We start from the raw sequence: 19,496 nt of genomic DNA, 5'->3' as shown, positions 1-19,496 counted from the left end.
CCCTTTTGACTTCAGGCATAATCCTGTTCTCTTCTGAAAGGTAACCCTTGGGAGTTTGTTTTCCAAGTGAGAATTACTTTAACTGTTACAGAAACAAAGTGACACAAGTTCAAACACAGTGGAAGTTCTCTCCTAAAAGATGAGTTTTCTAATGCATGCAGATGCTTGAGGGTGTGCCTGGTTGGTTTAAAAACACAATGTCACAATATTGGACAAATTCTGGTTCACATTTGATGACTATAGCACCAAAAATGAGCATTCTGCATGTTTATATTTATTTTTTTCTGAGCTATGTCTAGCCAGATCTCCAAAAATTCTATTTGGAGACTGTAAAAGAACACTTGTTAATGATATTTAGAACTGTAAAATACTACATATTGTATACTACCGGCTAGTTGAAAATGTTTGCAGAAATTAGCATAGTTCCACCCTGCCTGTCACCCTCCATGTCCCTCTCCTTGCTCTGCCCTCTTGCAGCAGCAGGTCTGGAAGCCTGTAGAAAATATCTATATTAGCTAACTAGTTTACTAATCTATTGATTGAGGTCCATTGATTGAAGTTTTCGTCAAATACCCCACCCCCATCCACATGTCGAACATGTCCCACAATGTCACATGCCACATTTATTATTCAGGCCTACTCCTTATTTATAAGCATACTGAATAATAATAATCTATTTCGAGAATGTATTTTGATGTTCACTGATATAAAATGGGATCAAATCCCTCATTGCACATGCCCTGTGCTGCAGAATCAAAGCTGCTTTCACTGTCCTCCTCAGAAATATTCACTCAGATGAGTGATTTCTTCAAAGGTCTCCTGTTTAGACTCTGGTATTGCAAAATTAATTGTGTTGTTAAACCGCAACCTTTTTAGGCATAAAGCCTCAATAAATTGTTTTGCCTGTGCTTAAAATTTTCAGTGTGAATATTTTTAAAAAATGTATGTTCATGCAGGTGAAACAATACGTGCCATAAAATGCTTTTCAGTTGTCACTGTCCAGCCCGCATCATTGGTGGCTTCCCATCGGCAATTCTCTGAGACTGCTTGGCCTCTACTCATCAGAGAAGCTTGTAGGTGGACTCCTCTTGTTTCAGAGAGTCTATCCAAACTGGAAATAATAACATTCATAAGTACACAATACTTTCGGCATGTTCATGACAGCAAAACAGACAGCAATGGTAATTCCTCAGGAGAATTGTAAAGTAAACAATGGACAATCTATCGATGCTTCTCCAAGTTAGCATGTTTTTCTGGACAGATCCTGCATTAGAGTGTATATTATAGAATATAGCGTGTATATTGCTATGATCTCTTAAGGATATGAATCAAATTTTCAACTCATAACTCCAGGTCACATAGTTACTACATCATAATCATCATAATACTTTTCCTTTGGATCAGTTGGTAGTGTATTGCGTTAACAGCGCAAAGGTAATAGGGAGTTTGAACAGAGTACATGTACTGAAAAATGTATACATTCAAATACTGTGTGTTTCTCTGGATCAAAGTGTCAGCTAAGAAGTGAATATATACAGTATGCACATATATGGGCCCATATATACGTAATTATTAATATTTTTCCAAATGTAATTGACCCAATAACAAAGTCATAGCTAACTACTATGAATAATTAGTCACTCAATGATATAGTCACCTCACTTTGATCTGCATTGTGGGTAATGAATTGTATAACGTAAACTCAACAAAAACACAGGCGTTAACTAAAACCTAATGCCATTAAGAGCATTGATATCAAAATTAGGCCAAGTTACGACAAACAATATTGTTCAATTTTGCATGTAACTTGGCCCTGTGTTTTTTAATCTTAAAGTGCAAACGCTGTGACGTAAGATATGTGGGGAAAACAGGCAACACTATGAGGACTAGATTAGAACAATGCATTTTACAACAGTAAATGTAAGAGGGACACCCACACACACTTTCTTACTCGCTTCCTGAACTGCAGAATTGAAGCATTGGAAAAACTAAGCGTGAATGGTTACGCCATTCACTTTTCTTTCTCAAATGGCTCACACTGGGGGAAAGAAAGATTTCTCCCTAACTCTAACCCGAGCCCTAATGCTAAACGTACCCTAAAAAAGGAGTGCACCATAGAGACAGAATAGAGAGAGAGAGAGAGAGAGAGAGATGGGTGGGAGATGGAGTTAGTTTGGAGGACCATAGGTTAAACATTGGCAGCCGCAAGCAGCAATGTACTTGTTCTGTGGTGTTTTCATTAGCTTTCAAGAGTAGTGATTTTAACTTGGCCAAGCTGGCCAAACACATGTTGCTGCGCCTCTGAAAGAGGATAATATGTGTATTAATGTATTGGTTTGCCACCAGGGGTGTGGGCTGTTGCCATGGAATTAAACCCCCAAGTCTTTAATTTGTAATCATAAGTTTATGATTAGTTATGTAACTTGTATAAGGATAGATAGATAGATAGATAGATAGATAGATAGATAGATAGATAGATAGATAGATAGATAGATAGATAGATAGATAGATAGATAGATAGATAGATAGATAGATAGATAGATAGATAGATAGATTGATAGATAGATAACATATTACCATTAATTTGTCTTTATTGATGAATGAGATGTTCACATAAGCCATGTGCTGGGTAATTATTGAAGCTGTTCTCATCCAACTGGGCTCTTAACAATGTGTCTTGGCAGAGGAAAGCCATTTGCTGCTATTTCATTGTGAAAACAAGCAACTTCTGATTTCTTCTTCATTTCCTATTCAAACCAAGCATCTGGAGGAGTCATTTTTATAAGATGCAAAACAAATTAACAATGAGAGATCTGGAATAGAGAACAGGCTCTTTTCAAAGCCACACTAACACCCTCCCCCCCCCTCTCTCTCTCCTTACTGAATTTTTTCAGATTCTTTTTTTTTCCACTCCAACTGAACACACAGTCAAACATAAACTTAAGTTGTCATAATAAAAAATTTAAAAAATACCAAATTGCAAACCACTGTCAGTGATAGCACATATTAACTCAATTTGTGGTCCCATGAAAATTCACTGGGCTATCACTACCACAGACATTTTCAAAAGTTAACCTAATAATAATAATAATAATAATAATAATAATAATAATAATAACATTAATAATATAATGGCTTACATTGAATACAGTCAAGCCAACACTGACACATCACAGTGTGTCATTAAGCAAACCTTGCTTAATGAATAACTATTTCCTTTACTGTCCTATGCTAATAATCCTCAAAGAAAAAAAAAAATACTTACAAATTCTCTTGAGGGCCCTTGCCAACTGTAATATGATGATGCCATCCTTAAAGATGACTAGCTCTAATCCCATTGATCATGTAAGGCGTTATTAAGAACGGTGATAAGCACGAAAGGGAAGAAAATTCTCGGAGTGAGTTTAAGAAGAGATAGACCTTCTCCTCATGGGATGGCATCAAATGCACTCAACAAATATTTTCAGCTTTAATGAAGAACAGAAGGAATGAAACACAAAGCAAGTTCACTCATGCATAATTACTCCACTCCTGTCACCTTGTCAAGACAGTCACGTAAAACATTTTATTCACACTTAAAAACATGTTATTAAAAAGAGAACCCATCTTCCTTTCCTGCTGTGATGGAAAGAAAGATTTTAGAAGACAGGTTCTTTGATTGCCTGTCCCCTATCCCCTCTTTCTCTCTCACACACACACACACACACACACTCTCTCTCTTTCTTACAAAACTCACATGCACGCACGCACGCACACACACACACACACACACACACACACACTGCACACTGATTACATTCAGCCTGATTAAACCCTGTAAGCAGAAGCAGTGGAAATCGCAGTGTATGGCTGACTAGGGAGCGTGTGCGAGGAGTTGTGCGTTGGAGCTCATCTGTTGCTTTTACGGGGGCTGTCGATGAAATTTTGAGAAATTTGGGGTAGCTGTGCATGTCACACATGGTGCCTGAAGCCTGTGGCTGGCCTGGTCATAAAAAACCACATTTTGAAGTGATGTTGGTCCCCTAAGGAGCAGTCCCCCTGGATATGTCAATCCAAGGTCACACACCTTTTTTAAATGACAAAATAAATCCCTTCTTTTCCAGCACAGCTGAGTGTTCCGAAGCATGTGGTGGTGGGTGGATTCCCCACATCTGTGAAGCTTGAGGAGTTGCCCCTCATCTCTGCGAAGTGCTTTGAGATTCATGAAAGACTTCATAAATGCAAATCATTCACTCATCTTTCCATTTTATTTTAGAATCTTTTAAATTAAATAAACGATTCGCTGTGAAATCTTGATGGAGAGTGAGGTGGGTCAAGAGTAGCTCCTGAATATGTGACCTGGAAGACATTCAGTTAAGGATAGATTGGAGGGCTTTGCACAAAGATGCTAGACTCTAAAGTAGGGGAGTCCAGTCTTGTCTGAAAATGGCCATTGTGGATGCAGGTTTTTGTTCTAGTCTGGTACTAAAACACCTGATTCAACAAATCAAGGTGTTGACTGAAGACCATGATTCGTTTATTAGTTGAATTAGGTGTCACAGTTATGGACTAGAATGAAAGCCTGCACCAAAACCGGCCCTTCTCGGAGAAGATTGGATACCCCTGTGATGAGTGTAAGATCAATTGATCGATTGATTATGGTACTACAGTGCATCGTTTGATTAACACGTGACTGTAGAAAGTCCTGTAACACCCTCTTGGTTTTGGAGGATAGAACTACATATAATAAACAACTGCATTACACTTGGTTCAGCTAACCCTTATTTTATAGATTTGGATAGCTGTTCCAGCTGTAATGCAGTCCCGTGGTATAGAGGTTTAAACCTGAGCTAAGCACGCTACAGTTGACCCCATGGATCTAAACATGACCTTCACAGTGTTTACCTTGTTGGTCCTGTGAATTGGGGTCTAGCATGAACTCTGTATGGGCCTTATAGATTGGTATTATCCACCTACACAATCCTAAATCATCATTCTGCTCAGACGTGTGGCATTTGCCTGCACATCATTGCTCTCTTACCACAGTTCAGCTGAGATAGCATATCACTCAATGGCACGTGTAGATTTTAATGCTTTCAGCAAGAAGGAGATCATCACATCATTCTGTGTTTTACAGATTGCTATCTTATAAAATGGCATTGGGGTTGCCATTGTTAGAACAATATGGGGATTGTCATCTTTCAAATAAGACTGGGGTTCTTGTATTTCAAACAAGACGGGTGTTGCTATTTTATACAATTTGACTGGGATTGGCATGCTTTAAACAGCATAATGTTCATCTTTCAAATGAGACAGGGACTATAATTTGTAAAACAAAGAAGGGGATTGCAATAAAAAAGTATGACTGAATGGACACTGTCATTAAGATTAGACTGGGATTGTCACATTTCAAATGAGATGGGGGTTAACATTGTTTAAATAAGTTTGGCATTAGTATTCAAATGAAACTAGAAAATAACAGACAGAAAAAGAAAAAAAATGCTCTTCAGTAGTTAAAGGTGGAAGGAGTTCTCTCATTACTGCCCATGCACCAGAAAATGACACTAAATTGCATTAAAGATGAACTCAATTACTGTACCCAGCAAACTGGAGGATATTAAGAAGGTTGTTATAGAAACAGGATCAATGAAGACTCCTATGGCATGTTTTTAGTATTAAACCTGGAATATTAAGAAAATGAAAGATACGTGAGTTCATCTACGCCTTACGTATTTAGAAAAGTAGTGTTATTTGCCAGACGGCAGAAATCTTCTCTATCGACCAACGGACAATGCAAATGTATAAAAATTAGTTTTTCATGTGTTCATTCTCCCTGAAGCTCGATTTGATATAATTGATATTATTTTATTTTCCACAAGTTACATTATAAAAACATAATTATATTATTAAAAATTTTACATTTTACATTATGTTTTACATAAACTTATATGTTAGCTGTTGTTATTCTGTTCTACCAGCTTTACTTTGATGGGTGTGCTGTGCTGATGTTGAGGCTGATCCTGCAGTGAAGTGTTTAATTTTGCCAAATGATCGCTTAGATGGGCAAATGGGGATGCTGTTTTCTTTAGAGCCAGTGATTTCATTGAAAAAAAGGTGGGGCCCCCATTATTGGATCTAATAACAGGGGGTATTGAGCGGCTGCATTTCTTCCTGTTTGGCGCTTATTTGCTGCGCTGATGAGAGAGAGGAGCCGAACACTGTGTATCCCCTATCGCACGTCCGCCTGCTTGCTCATCAAAAGCGCTTCAGAGTCCTGGCGAGCTGATTGATAATTGTCACATCCGCACCCAAGTCATTAATCTTATGAGAACACATCCGATTCGAAACTCATTCCACATTCACAGCAAAGCTGCGGCATAAGCAAGCACCGTGTATTTCGACAAAAATAGAACAAAAAAAAAAAAAAAAAGATCTGTGTTTACCCAAGATTCCCTGCACACAGTCAAGGCTGTGCTAAATGCATCTTTTATAACACAAGCAGTTTCAACCAGCTCGCATGGCTTCAGTTGTGGATGGTGATTTGACTTTAACACCATTAATAAAGCTCATACACAATTAAAAGTCAATATAGGAGAGTGACAGATACTTTTGATGATTCATCTTCGTGTCTTGCCTGTCTTTTTCTCTGTACATACCTTTTGTCGTTTCGCCCCCCCAGTCAGTATATAGTTGAGTATGACTGTAGTTGAGTATGCATAAACTAACTCCAAACATGCATGTTTATTAGTAAACATAGTTGCTCTCCTATTATGATTTTTTTTGTGATTTTCCCTATCACTCCTATGAGAATAAGTTTTATCTGGCCTTTCCCTGCTCATTTACTGTACAGTATAAACACTGGCTATCATTCACAAAATCAATTCTAGAATGCTTTGGTTGAAAAGGACCTTTTCATGTTTTATCTGTTATCGTATGTTTTATCTACATTCTTTTATCTGTAGGTAAGGTGTCATTCATTACGTTACAAGTTCAAGTTCAAAGAAATTCATTCAAGTCTGTCATATTTAATAATAGAATTGCAGAGAGGCACAGTGTTTCAACAAAAGCATTAACAGACATTAAAATCACAAGGGTCTCAAGGGACATCTCAGTTGAAATAATGATTTTATGTTTATTTAAAATACAACTCAAACACAAATGGCTCATTTATGACCTCGACACCACTGGGACTTGTTAGAAATTCTCAATGTGAAATTCCCATATCTGTCTTTAAATGAAGCACTCTATGCTAACTTTCAAATTAAATTGTACTGTTTCAGATGATTGCATATTTTTTATTTATTTATTTACTTACTTACTTACTCATTATTTATGAGACAGTATGCTTCAGTTTATAGGTCTATCACATTACCTATCCTTAATATAGCTTTTAATTTTATATTCACTTCAATTGTTTTCCATTGTTTCAATTTTTCTGTGGTTTGTAATTGTAATTTATAAGTGCATTGCACAAAATGAAAACTCATGATTGTGGTTATAGAAGTATTGGAAATGTGCCAATATTGGTTGCTTTTAAGGGCCTAATCTCATTATAGTAATGCTCATGTTCTGATGTTTTTATTGGTTGACATTATTTGAATTATTATTCAAATATTATTTACTGAATCATATGTGACAATTACCACAATATCCACAGCTATCCATGCCAAAACACGTCCTTTCGGAAATAACAATATGTCGATACCCACAGCCACAGCTTCACTAAAGAATATGTCAGCTTGCTATGGAGTTAATTTGCCCCTTCCGTAACATCCACTTTGCCTTCCCAACCTCCAAAAGAAAGTCAATGACTAGACGGTCAGATGCTTTTCATCAGCATTATTACAAAAAGCCCATAATCGTGTTGTGGAGATGAAAAATGATCCAATCTAGCCCCTCCAGGCTTTTTAGTAGAAAGAAAATCTTGGTTTAAATAGTTGGATCATTTCTGATTCTATCCATACAATATGATAACAGTTTAATTGGGTGCAGAGAATGGAGACAGGCCCTGATAGTCAAAGACATCACCAATTAGTCTGTACTGAAATAGATTAAAAATGCAGGCAGGAAGTAGACCAGCTGGAATTGAAACAGCATTCTTATTACAGTAGTCCTTAAGAACATTAGTGTCCCATTCACTGTCAAGGAAAAGGACAGTAATACCAACCAGGTCATATTTTTAAAGAATGAAATGCGATTGGGCTTGCTGGTTTGACCCTTTAAGTTGGCTGGCTGGGGAAATGAACACAGATCAGACCTGCAGGGAAAGTTTGGAGATCAGAAGTGAAATGCTGCATGTGGAGGGGGGGGGGGGGGAGCTGGTGGCAAAACTACAAAATTGTGCAAAAGTAAAATGCATAAAAAATTTTAATAAGCACAATACAGTTTGTTTTCATAAAATAAAACAAATATTAATGTTTTGAAAAGAAAAAACTATATAAATATATACCAGCATCATATGTAAAGTAGGGATAGACTGATTATGTTTATGATTCTCTCCCACTTCCCCCATTTTACAACTCAATGGAGTACGTTAGAGAACATCCTCTCCTCCACTGTGCGGGAGCCATCAACTACTGTGTGACATCAGAGCTGACCAATAGCTTTGAATGTGGGATGGACTCTCTGTTCCCTATCAGCCAATTAGCACTGGTTGACCAAGCAGATACTGTATAAAAGTCTAAATCACATGGCTTCTCAAGCTTCTCTCTTCCCATGGAAAGTGTGCTTTGCAGCACTCTTTGTTCCTCCAGCTGGGCTGATGCGCTGACTTTCTGTGTGCCACATAGGTCTGTGTATCAGCCAGGCTAGCACCGTAGACTGACTCTTAAAGTGTGTGTGTGTGAGTGTGTGTGTGACCTAATGCACTCCCAACCCCCGCCCCCGCCCCCCCTCCCTTTCCCCCTCACACCCCCCACCCAGTCTGTGCATCAGCCAGGCTAGCACCCTGGACTGACTCTTGCTTAAAGTGTATGTGCGTGTGTGACCTAATGCACCCCCCCACCCCCCTCCTCGCCCTCAACCCAGGTGGGGCCCCACATTGGTGATTGTGGAGGAGGTGCCCTTTTTTTCATTTTTCACCCATGCCCCTTTGTGAGTCTGTGCACGCTGCTGCCATGCAGTCTGAAGACACCATCCCATAATGCAGCCTTTCCACATCAGACAAAGGACGTCACCATAGGCCAGCTCAAGTCTTCACTGACAATGAGACTAACTCAGTATAATTACCTCAAGTCTCAAGAGACTTCAGAGTATTAGATAACTATTGTATTTGAGTGAAACACATATTATATTTTCGATTAATACTTTCATCTATTTTGTTTGTTAAGTATTTGTAAATAAGTGTTTAGTGTTACAAACTATGTTGTCTCTTTCTTCTAATAAGAGGGCTCTACTGATTAAATAGGCTGAAATTAAAAGTGTTGCTAGTTCCTCCTGAATTATTCATTATTTACTGTCAATGTGAAATTCATTAGCTGCTGCCCTGTGAAGGGACAAAAACCTTTATCTACCTGCGAGGTAGTTAACTCAGATGGGTGATCCAATAAGAAATATCTTTCATCATTACACTGAAATCAAAAGAACCTTTATATTCAGTGCTCATAGTTGATTTAGAGGTTTCAGAACTGAACGGGCCAGGACAGAACCACCCCTGAAATATGACAATGTGGGCAACAGCAGAACCTTCAATTACCACTGGCAACCACTACAATGTGCAGACAAGGGAGAAAGACTTCACTGAATACCTAATCAAGTAAATACAGTATCTGTGAACGTATTAAAGAATTGCACTGGCTCTCTGGAACTTTTAATTATGGAGAAGAAGTGGAAAGTTCAGATGGGCTTGGGAGCTTGAAAGAGAAGAGATAGAGGTGTATAGATTGCCTGGTAGCCCTGTGGCCCAGGTAGAAGCCAGGACTCTGTAATGTTCTGGGTAAATATCCACAAAAGGTCAGGGAAAGTTGCATGTATATCTAAAAATGAATTTTGAACCAAACTGTACACACAAAAAAAGAAAGGTCAGGGGGAGAAAAAAAAATCATTTCACAATAAGAAAGTGAGCAAAGAGACCAGTGAGGGGGAATGCTCGCACCCTCATCAACACATACATGCAACCGTGACTTTGACTGGACCTGTCAAGAAAAATATAAATAAACCACATTTCGTTCCAAACTTAAGTTCAAGGATTAAAGCTGATTTCATTTTTGCACAAATGTTTTAAATATTTGCTTTAATGGTTTTATAGCTTCAGGGACAGTAATTGTCTGAACATCATTCACACCCTGAAGGGGAGGTGTCTCAGTCCTACTGATATAGATGATTTTCATGTAATTTGCATAAAGATGCCACACACAAGACCAAAAACAAGAGCTGAATAAAAACTAAACCTTTGTATAAATACACATACACACCAAAAGTATGTGGACACCTGACATTCAACTTCTCTTACAAAATTATGAGCAAAAATGGAGTTGGTCTGCCTTTTGCTGCTGTAACAACCTCCACTCTTCTGGGAACGCTTTATACTAGATGTTGGAGAGCTGCTGGAGGGATTTGCTTCCATTCGCCACAAGAGCATCTTTGAAGGGGAGATTATTTTTAAAAGCCAAATCAAGGCTTCCACAACTGCAAAGTTTCTGCAAATCACATCTCTACATAAAAAACTAGCATGCATACCACTTAAGACACAGAAGAAGGCACTACATGGCAAATCCACCAGAGGTAGTATAGTACAGTATAGAAATAGTTTTTAATGGACTTAATATTCACATTAAAAATATGATTATTGACTGCAGAAAATCAATAAAAGAAGTTGAAGATGTGTGAGAAAGCCCAGAAACTTGACAAAGACTTATTTTTTAATGAATGAAGAATTCATTCTTGCATCAAGGAAGTAGCCTCAAATGATATAATCCTGGAAGCAGACCGGTGGAAATGAACCGGGTGTATTATGATCAGCGCATTTAAAATGCCTGTAAAACTCAGACAGTAAGCAGGAAAGAAATTCTTCCTGCAGACATTCACTTTTACAGCGTCAGCCTAGCAAAGGGAAATCAAATTCACCAGGGGCACAGTTGCACAGTTTTATTAAAAGTTTGACCAACTCTTTAATGAAAACCGTTGGTTTTCAATCTACAGTTAGATATTGGCTGGAAAATATTGATTTACTCTCAGCAAAGCTGTCTTCATGTCACTCTTCCTCATACAGAGACCTCTTCCTCATCAGTGAAAGTCCTTCTCATGTTTTTGATCACATTTCATTTCAACCACATGTTTTACAATAATGGCTAATACACATATTACTACTTTCAAGCTAATAATATTTTTTTTCCACATTTGTCATAAAATTATGACATTATTTGTTAAAACAGGCATTCATTCAAAAAAACAAATGTGAATATATTTAATGAAAAAGTTTTATAAATATGACACTTAAACTATGACACTAAAACTATATCAGAAACAATAAGCATAAAGATTTATTGCTATTTTATAATGGTGTGTAATTTAAATATTCAATAAACATTTTTTTATGCATTATGTGCATTACACAAATATATTCTGTGTTAAATCTGATGTAATCCAGATCTGATAAATATGTAACAGTTCAATTTGATCCGGCAAGTCTGTAACATTCTAAATTGATCCAGTAAATCTGCAACAGTTGGTGGAGATGCTTGCCTGACTTGGTGTTATTTCTCTTGCAATATAATCTTACCTTATCTTTTTAGTTTTACTTTTTTTCCAAAGGGGAGCTGTGATTTTGACAAGGTTTGTCCTTCATTGTGTTTGTTTGTTTGTTTGTTTGTTCTTCTATATAACTATAGTTTGGTGAGCTCAATTTAGTGATTTATAAACTCTCTGAACTGTGTTCAATTTCAACAACAAACAAAAAAAAAGTGAAGCTAGTAAAAGTGAAGGAATATGTTAATTAAATCCAGGTCATAGTGGGCAATGTGATTCATAAAAGTAAATTAAAGTATATGTTTCTAATGAAAACTTTAGAACTTGGACCAACAGACTTACAACAGAACTGAACTTACTTACTAACTTACTAAAAACTAATATATCAAAAGTAAAACAAACTATAATGAAATATAAAGTATATGCCATACACTGGCATGTCTCTGGGTTAATGCCATATCATTTATTTACTTTAGATAATGATTTCAAAACTCTGCTGAAAGGCATAGCTGTAGTGCTTCTAGGGTGGCAGAGAGGTAGACTGATCTACTGTTGAAATATACTTCACCCTGGCAAATAATACTTTTGTTATTTGTGAGGGTGCATTTGACATAATATTGATGAAGGAATAAATGGAATCATATAAAGATGTATTTCATCCAGGCAGACCCTGACATTCCACTTTTACACATGAAAACTCTCCATCACCGCTGTTCAGCTGGTAATGTGTGAATCGACCAAAATGGTAATAAATTGTGGAATGAATTTACTCGGTCATCTAGAACAGCCCATGCAGAGATATTAAGAGCTTAGGCTGATATTTTTATTTATTTATTATTTTTTATAGGACTGTTCACGATTCCTCACGCACAAACATGTTTTAATGTTCCCGTGTTTGCACACATATGACTGAGCTCTCGCAGTTCAAAGTGAATATATTGAAACAAATTAATGTTTGCCTTGTAGCAAGCCATGTACCTGTCAGGATAATGAGAAATATATAGCATGTGTAATGTTCCACGACCTAGAACCCATAAAATTTCAGTGGCACATGTGTGTATGAATTATGTATGCTTCTGTACCTACTCAAAGATGTAAATATTGTCTGTCAATCCCCTCTAATATTTCCTTATAGCTTTTCCTAAGTGAAGGACCAAAACAAAGTCATGCGATGTTGAGATGCTCTCACCAGCAAAGTTTATGCAGAAGTATTTCCCCTGGCTAGAAAAAGAGCATTGATATTTCTTGAGAAATGATTAACCCTGTTCTGTCAAACCACAATCCTTCCCCACAATCTCCCTGGCAGAGAAAGCAAACCGCCATGTTTTTTTTTTGTCATCGCGGTGACTTTAATCAACTCTGACAGAATCCTCTCATGTCTGCAAACTCTACCAGCACAAGGTCTGATTCCTCAGTCTGGGAGTGACGGCGTTCCGGGGGCTGGAGTACAGATGAAACGCAGTAATCTGGAGATACTTAAGAAGATACCGCTACTAAAACATGATCTGAAGAGATTTTTAAAATGCATAATTGAACAGTTTGCGCCCAGCTTGATAGCTTGAAATCCTCGCTATTAATCAACACCTGCTGAGCCACGCTGTCTTGAGAAAAAGGCTCCTGCCACACTATATTATAATGAAGAGGGGTGGGTATTTCAAAAGCTTTTTGCTTATCCAAAAGCGAGGAGTCCTTTATTGTGGAGAACAGTTATTGATTTCCACCTGTCTAACCTTCCCTTACCCACCCCGCCACCCCCCACCCCACCCCCCCCAGCCTCTTCTACAGCCACCTCAAATAGGTGTAATGTAATATTTTTAGTATGTCAGTATTAATGATGCACCACAGAGCGGTTTTGAAAAGGTTCTAGAAGGTGTTATGTTAGATGATTATTAGTGCACGCATGACAATGATGAAGCCAAGGTTTTCAAAGATGCATGGCCAGCCCTTCTCTCCTTTACCCTGACTTCTGTTCCATCTTTGACGCAACCTTGAAATTGCTTATTGAGTATCCAGGTAAGGCCGTCATATGAACGTTAAATAGCCATGTGATGCATGCGATTTAATCCAGATTCAAACTCCGGAATTCTAAATGCACTGAGTAGTGAAATATTTCTCTACATGGTTTTCCATTTGACACATTGCTACTTTGTAGAAATAATATTAAATCCATTCCTAATAGTATAACTAAGGAAAGCACATTCCTTTGTATATTGTTGCAACTATTCTTCTCGCCTGTTTATGTGTCTTGTTATTGCGATATTGTTTTTATTAACTGCATTTTTATGTTAGGTCCCCATTGAAAAAAAAAAAATATGTTGAGCTCAGTGAGGGTTTCCTGATTAAATAAAATTTTGCTTCAGCTCGAGATCTTTCACATAACCATCTAACAAAACAAGATCCAGTCATGGTGTTTGCTACTTGAACCTTGGGCCCAATCAATGAATACCCTTATTTCCCAAGATAGCAAGATTTACTTTGCAGACAGGTTAAGAAGATACATGGTGCTCTTGACACAACAACCACTGAACAATGAATGTTTGCATATTGTACACACATACATACACACATACAATTAAAAATTAGTCCAGAGATTATTAACATTACAAATAGCCACTGACCTAGGAATACGTGTCTTTTATGAATGCATACATAAATAATACATAGTCACTGATATTAAACCAGACTAAAATAGTTTAATTAATTTACACAGTGACTATCCCATCACTAGATGCATGCATTCATCTTAAAAATAATAATAATAATCTTTTTTTACATTTGTGATTTGTTACTTTTCAAATAAATAGACATTTGATTGAAAAAAAAAATCTTTTTTACATAAAGACATATATGTTCTGTGCTTCTTAGTAACAAAAGTAGTCTTGGACACATTTTTGTTCTTGTTTTTTTTTTGTTTTTTGTTACTGCTGGAGCATTATAATGCACCAGCTTGGAGCTAATTATATTCTGCCTGCTGTGCCCGATCATATTCATAAGCCAAAAAAGTAGGTTTTGGATACCATTTAGGGTATATTCAATACACTGGCAATATGGAACAATCTAATTATTGTCTGCATACTCTCTCTCTCTCTCTCATACACACACTGTCCCCCCTTCTCCCTCTCCCTCTCCCTCTGCCTGGCAAATACCCAGCCTCTAAACTATCTGAAGCCAATATGTTTGCTGGCCTGAGTCTCCCAAACTTCGGAGGACATTCGAGCATCTGGGCCGAGTGAATTTCCGTCCTGTAGCCAAGTGTTAATGGGGGTCGACAGAAACAAACACCCTTAACAGATTTATAAACAAGTGAGAAATCACAGTGCAAAAAAGGAAAACAAACAGTTGGAGTCTTCCAAGAAATGACAAAAGGAGTGCTCTCAACTTATATATGCTATAAGGAGAAATACATCTCTTATTGAGCACTTACTGTACCACCTATAACAACACATTAATGAGAGTTGGAGTTTGTTGAACATAGGTGCTCTCTTATTTTTTCTTTCAGTCTCTCTCTGTCTCTCTCTCTCTCAGACGTAGCTGGTGACCAACAAAGGTGAACCACGGTACACTATGCTGTCTGGGGTATGTATTGTTACCATGGTATCAATGCGCTTGTGATAAACCAATGGAAAATCTATGGAAAATTTTGTGCATCTTACCAATCTAAACCCACAAAATGATTACAACTGTAAAAATCTAACTGTGCCTTTTACTTTATAATGTGCTCATCCATGATTAATTATTTAATGAGACATCAATGAGAGGCTATGAAATAAGTATTTACTTGAACAGATTTAATCTTTCCTTAGAGGGTGTAGGGTCTATATTTCTATTTTGAATCAACTGGTCAGACTCATTTCACAATTCACATCATCACACTGGAAAGACTGATATTGTGGTGACTGAGTCTGTACGACACGTCCTGTACCTCCTGTAGGCTATACATGTGCGTTCCCTTCTCTGTTCTTTTCTAACGGTATCTGCTTGCCAGGCTATCTACAGGAGACTTGCGCAGGGTACGGTGTCTAGGGACACGTATAGGCCTAAACCCCACCAGGTAGAGAGAGTGCGAAGGCCTACAGACATAAAGGATCACGTGGAGGGACACACTGTCTCTCTTGGGTTGGAGCCATAGCCAGTGGTTTTAACTCCAATTAGACATGTTAGACTGCAAGTAAGATAAAGGTACTGATCGACCACAGAATCAGTTTATTTATTGGTCTTACACATTTCTGTCGCTCTGCAACATAGCAACGAGTAAGCATGCATAGTCAACATACCTTCCGCCAACAGCGAACCAGTACAGCTTTCTGTTCCAGGAATGACATCCCAAAAGGAGGGAAAAATCCCTTGGCCGTACAAGCAAAAAGGGGAACCACAAACAGACAACACAACAGAGATCAAGAGATGCTGCTTAAGCCACAGTTTCCTTGGACCAACAAGCCACCCTACCCATCACACGAACCCATCGGCGCTCCGGTTGTAAGACTGAAAAACGTCCAGGCATTAGCTTAGGAAACTTCTGTTTGTTCCTTATTTTCAAAGAAGTATGTTATCGATTGTATTTAATGTCATTTTTAGATTATATCACATTGCTTGTAAGTTAGCTACAATCAATGAGCCCTGCATAGCTAGCTAACGTGTATACTCCTTTCTTTTTAAAATCTCCAGCACTAATATCCACAACATGATCTCGTATATTTAGGATGGCCAGGCGCATTAGGACTAGCTAGACATAGCTAACCTCAGTAGCCGCCTGTAGCCGTGCTACCATGACATGATAAAGCCTGATTCATGAATGGCTTCATCGTAGGATCCTTTGTTCTCTCCTGCAAAACATGTGCTGGTGAACACACACATACCCATACACACGCACATGCAACACACCAGCTCCCTTTCCATATCCTCCGTTATTTAGCCTTTAAGGATTTTAGTTTAGGTGTGTTTGTAAATGTTATTTTAAAATATTTGCCACAAGTTCATAGACCATTGGCCACATCCCCCCCGCACGTACGGTTGCTCCCCACCCCCAGCAGCCCTGCAGCTCACATGAAAACTGTTGCAAGTTCTGTCAGAATTGTACAGGCAGAAAATCTAAATTGAGGAATATAGCCAGACCATTGTTAGGGATTTGCCCACTGTAGAAATCACTGACAGAACACTGCCCCCTGGAGAAGCAAACAGAGAAGGGAACAAAGGGGCCGTTGAAATCAGCATAAATCAATAAATGTATAAATCCACGGCAAGACACTGGGCAGCTGACTTGCAAGCCATGTACGACCAAGTCTCTCACCCCCCCCCCCCGCCCCCCCCCCCCCATGTGGTTGGGGGTTTGATCATCTGGCACCTTCTGAGCTGTGATCCCTTCTCTATCTCTGGTTTCTTACAGGCTGACTAAAGCAAAATAAATAAAGAAAGAAAGAAAAAAAATATATGAAAGGAGGGCAGACTGTCTGCTCTCTCCCCCTTTGAAATGTATAAATCAATATATAACTGAACTAAATAAAGATTTTCTCTTCAATCATCTAAGCATCTGAGCTGCAAGCCATTCCGTTGGAAATTGGATTGATAAAAACATATTCAAAATTAAAACACTCAATATCATTCCTTTGGCTTCATGTTGTTACCACTTTAACACTCTCACACATTCCTCAATATAGAGGTCAAAGTTATAACTGCACAGGCCAGTGTGTGAGTTTGTTTGTGTGTGTGTGTATGTGTGTGTGTGTTCTTGCGCACCTGAGTGTGTGTGTGCGTACATGTGTTTGCCTGTGTGTGTGTGTATGCATGCAAGTGCATGTGGGTGTGTGTGTGCAGGCGTGCAGAATTTGAATATTATATAGTGAGGGCTCTCCGAGAAGACCCCTCTACAAAAATCAATAACATCTTCATTAAAATCACTAATTAGAATACTGCTTTGAAGTCCTCCTCTAGTTGCATTAAAGAGGTTCCCTCAGACCTTTGCAATGAAGCGTAAACAGTGCTGTGTGTTAAGTTAGTCACAGGAGAGCATTGGGGAGAAACAGGAAATCTCACACTGCTTGGGTCAGCATTGTCCCGAATGTGTTCTGTTCGATGCAGTTTTCATTAGGCGGGTAAAAAAATTCATCGCTGTGAATGGGGTCAACCTGTTCCTGTTCTTTTCCAGGCAGTCTGTGTAGTAATGCCATCCCTGCTTTATATGGTGATATAGATCTCAAAAGCAGGTTTATTCTGTTTCCACTTCTTGCAGGCTGCGTGCCCTCTGTGCAGGATACCGTGTTTTGTAGATGCCACAAATGGCTTCAAAAGCATACAGCATATATAAGACAGGTTTATTTTAATGTACACTTTAAAGGTTCATTCGAGATATACGGGAGTAGAGGGGCTGGGGGCGGGGGTGTCAGGAAAGAGAAGACATTCTAGACCTCTCTCCGGGATTGTCAGATCTATTCTGAACAGCAGGTTCACTCTCTTATTAACAGTAGGAAGTTTATTTTATTTATTTACCCATTATTTAACCAGATAGGTCTACTTAGAACACAGTTCTCTTTCGCAGGGATGACCTGGGGGGTCAAAGTGCGGAGAGAGTTCAATGGATTGTGAAGCCAATCAGATGTAGGGTTTGATTAGGTGTCCAAATCTAGAAAACCAGTTTGTGGGAGTTTGGCCAGGACACCGAGGTTAACACAACTCTTTCTAAAAAGTGATATGGGACCTATAATGACCACAGTGAGTCAGTACGTTGATTTAATGTCTCATCCAAAGTGCAGCACTTTCTACAGCACAGTGTCACCATCACTGGGGTGGGGCTATTGGAAGAGCACCCCCTACATTAAAGGCATGAATTGCTCCTTCTGGGACACCACTGTTTCACAAGAGCCGTAAATTGAATCAAAAGCACACAGCATGTATTTAACTGTTTTCTTTAAGAAACAGGCTAAAATGATATGAGTCCAGGGTTGTGGGACCAGAAAATAGCAGACATTCTGGACCTTCTTTCCGGCCTTTGCTGTTCTTTATTTGTCTTTGACAAAATGAAAGTTGAAGCAGAACGAGTCATTTCCTTTTCAAATCACCTCCTTGTTTACCAGCCACTGATGCAGTTCAAGTCAGAAATTCATGCATAACCCAATAAATAAATGCTCCTTCATCATGCATTATACATGACCATATTCTCCTCCTATATGAGCGGGAACGAGAGCACTTATGCAAATAAGCTGCCGAGACAATTTAGCAACACGCCTGAACTCGTCGCAAAGAGCACATGTACGTAAAAAACATATTTGTACGTGTGTGTGTGTGTTTGTGTGTGTGAGAGGGAGTGTGTGTGTGTGTTTGTGTATCTCTTGGGGAAAAGGTACTCTTCCCACTCCTAGTGAACAGACACAGACGTGTGGAGTTAGGGGAGTAAAAATCCTCTCTGAATGACTCTTCATATGGGTAGACCAGCCCTATTGAATGAGTCATTTATCATGATGGAGTGAGTAGTACAAACACATCCCCTGAACCCCACTTGGTTGGAAAATGACCACTGCATGTGGAGGGTCTTTCGCATGCAATTTGTTACATCCTAGTTACTTAGGAGCAGTGGACAGCCACAATGCAGGACCCAGGGGACTAACTCCAGTTCTGAGCCCGGTGCCTTGGTCAAGGGCAATGGCAGGAGTATACCTAACGTGACATGCATGTCTTTCATTGTGGTAGAAAATCCACCGCTGAACACGGAGGGAACATGCAAACTCCACATAGAGGATCTGCCCTGCCCGGACTTGAACCTGGAACCTCAACTGTGCAGATGTTACAAGAATTATAACAATTATGTACAATATGGATTATAAATGTAAAAAAAAACCATT

The sequence above is a fragment of the Anguilla rostrata genome, chromosome 7, assembly GCF_018555375.3.
Source record: "Anguilla rostrata isolate EN2019 chromosome 7, ASM1855537v3, whole genome shotgun sequence".
Classification (NCBI taxonomy): domain Eukaryota; kingdom Metazoa; phylum Chordata; class Actinopteri; order Anguilliformes; family Anguillidae; genus Anguilla; species Anguilla rostrata.
This window is presented reverse-complemented; position numbering follows the sequence as displayed.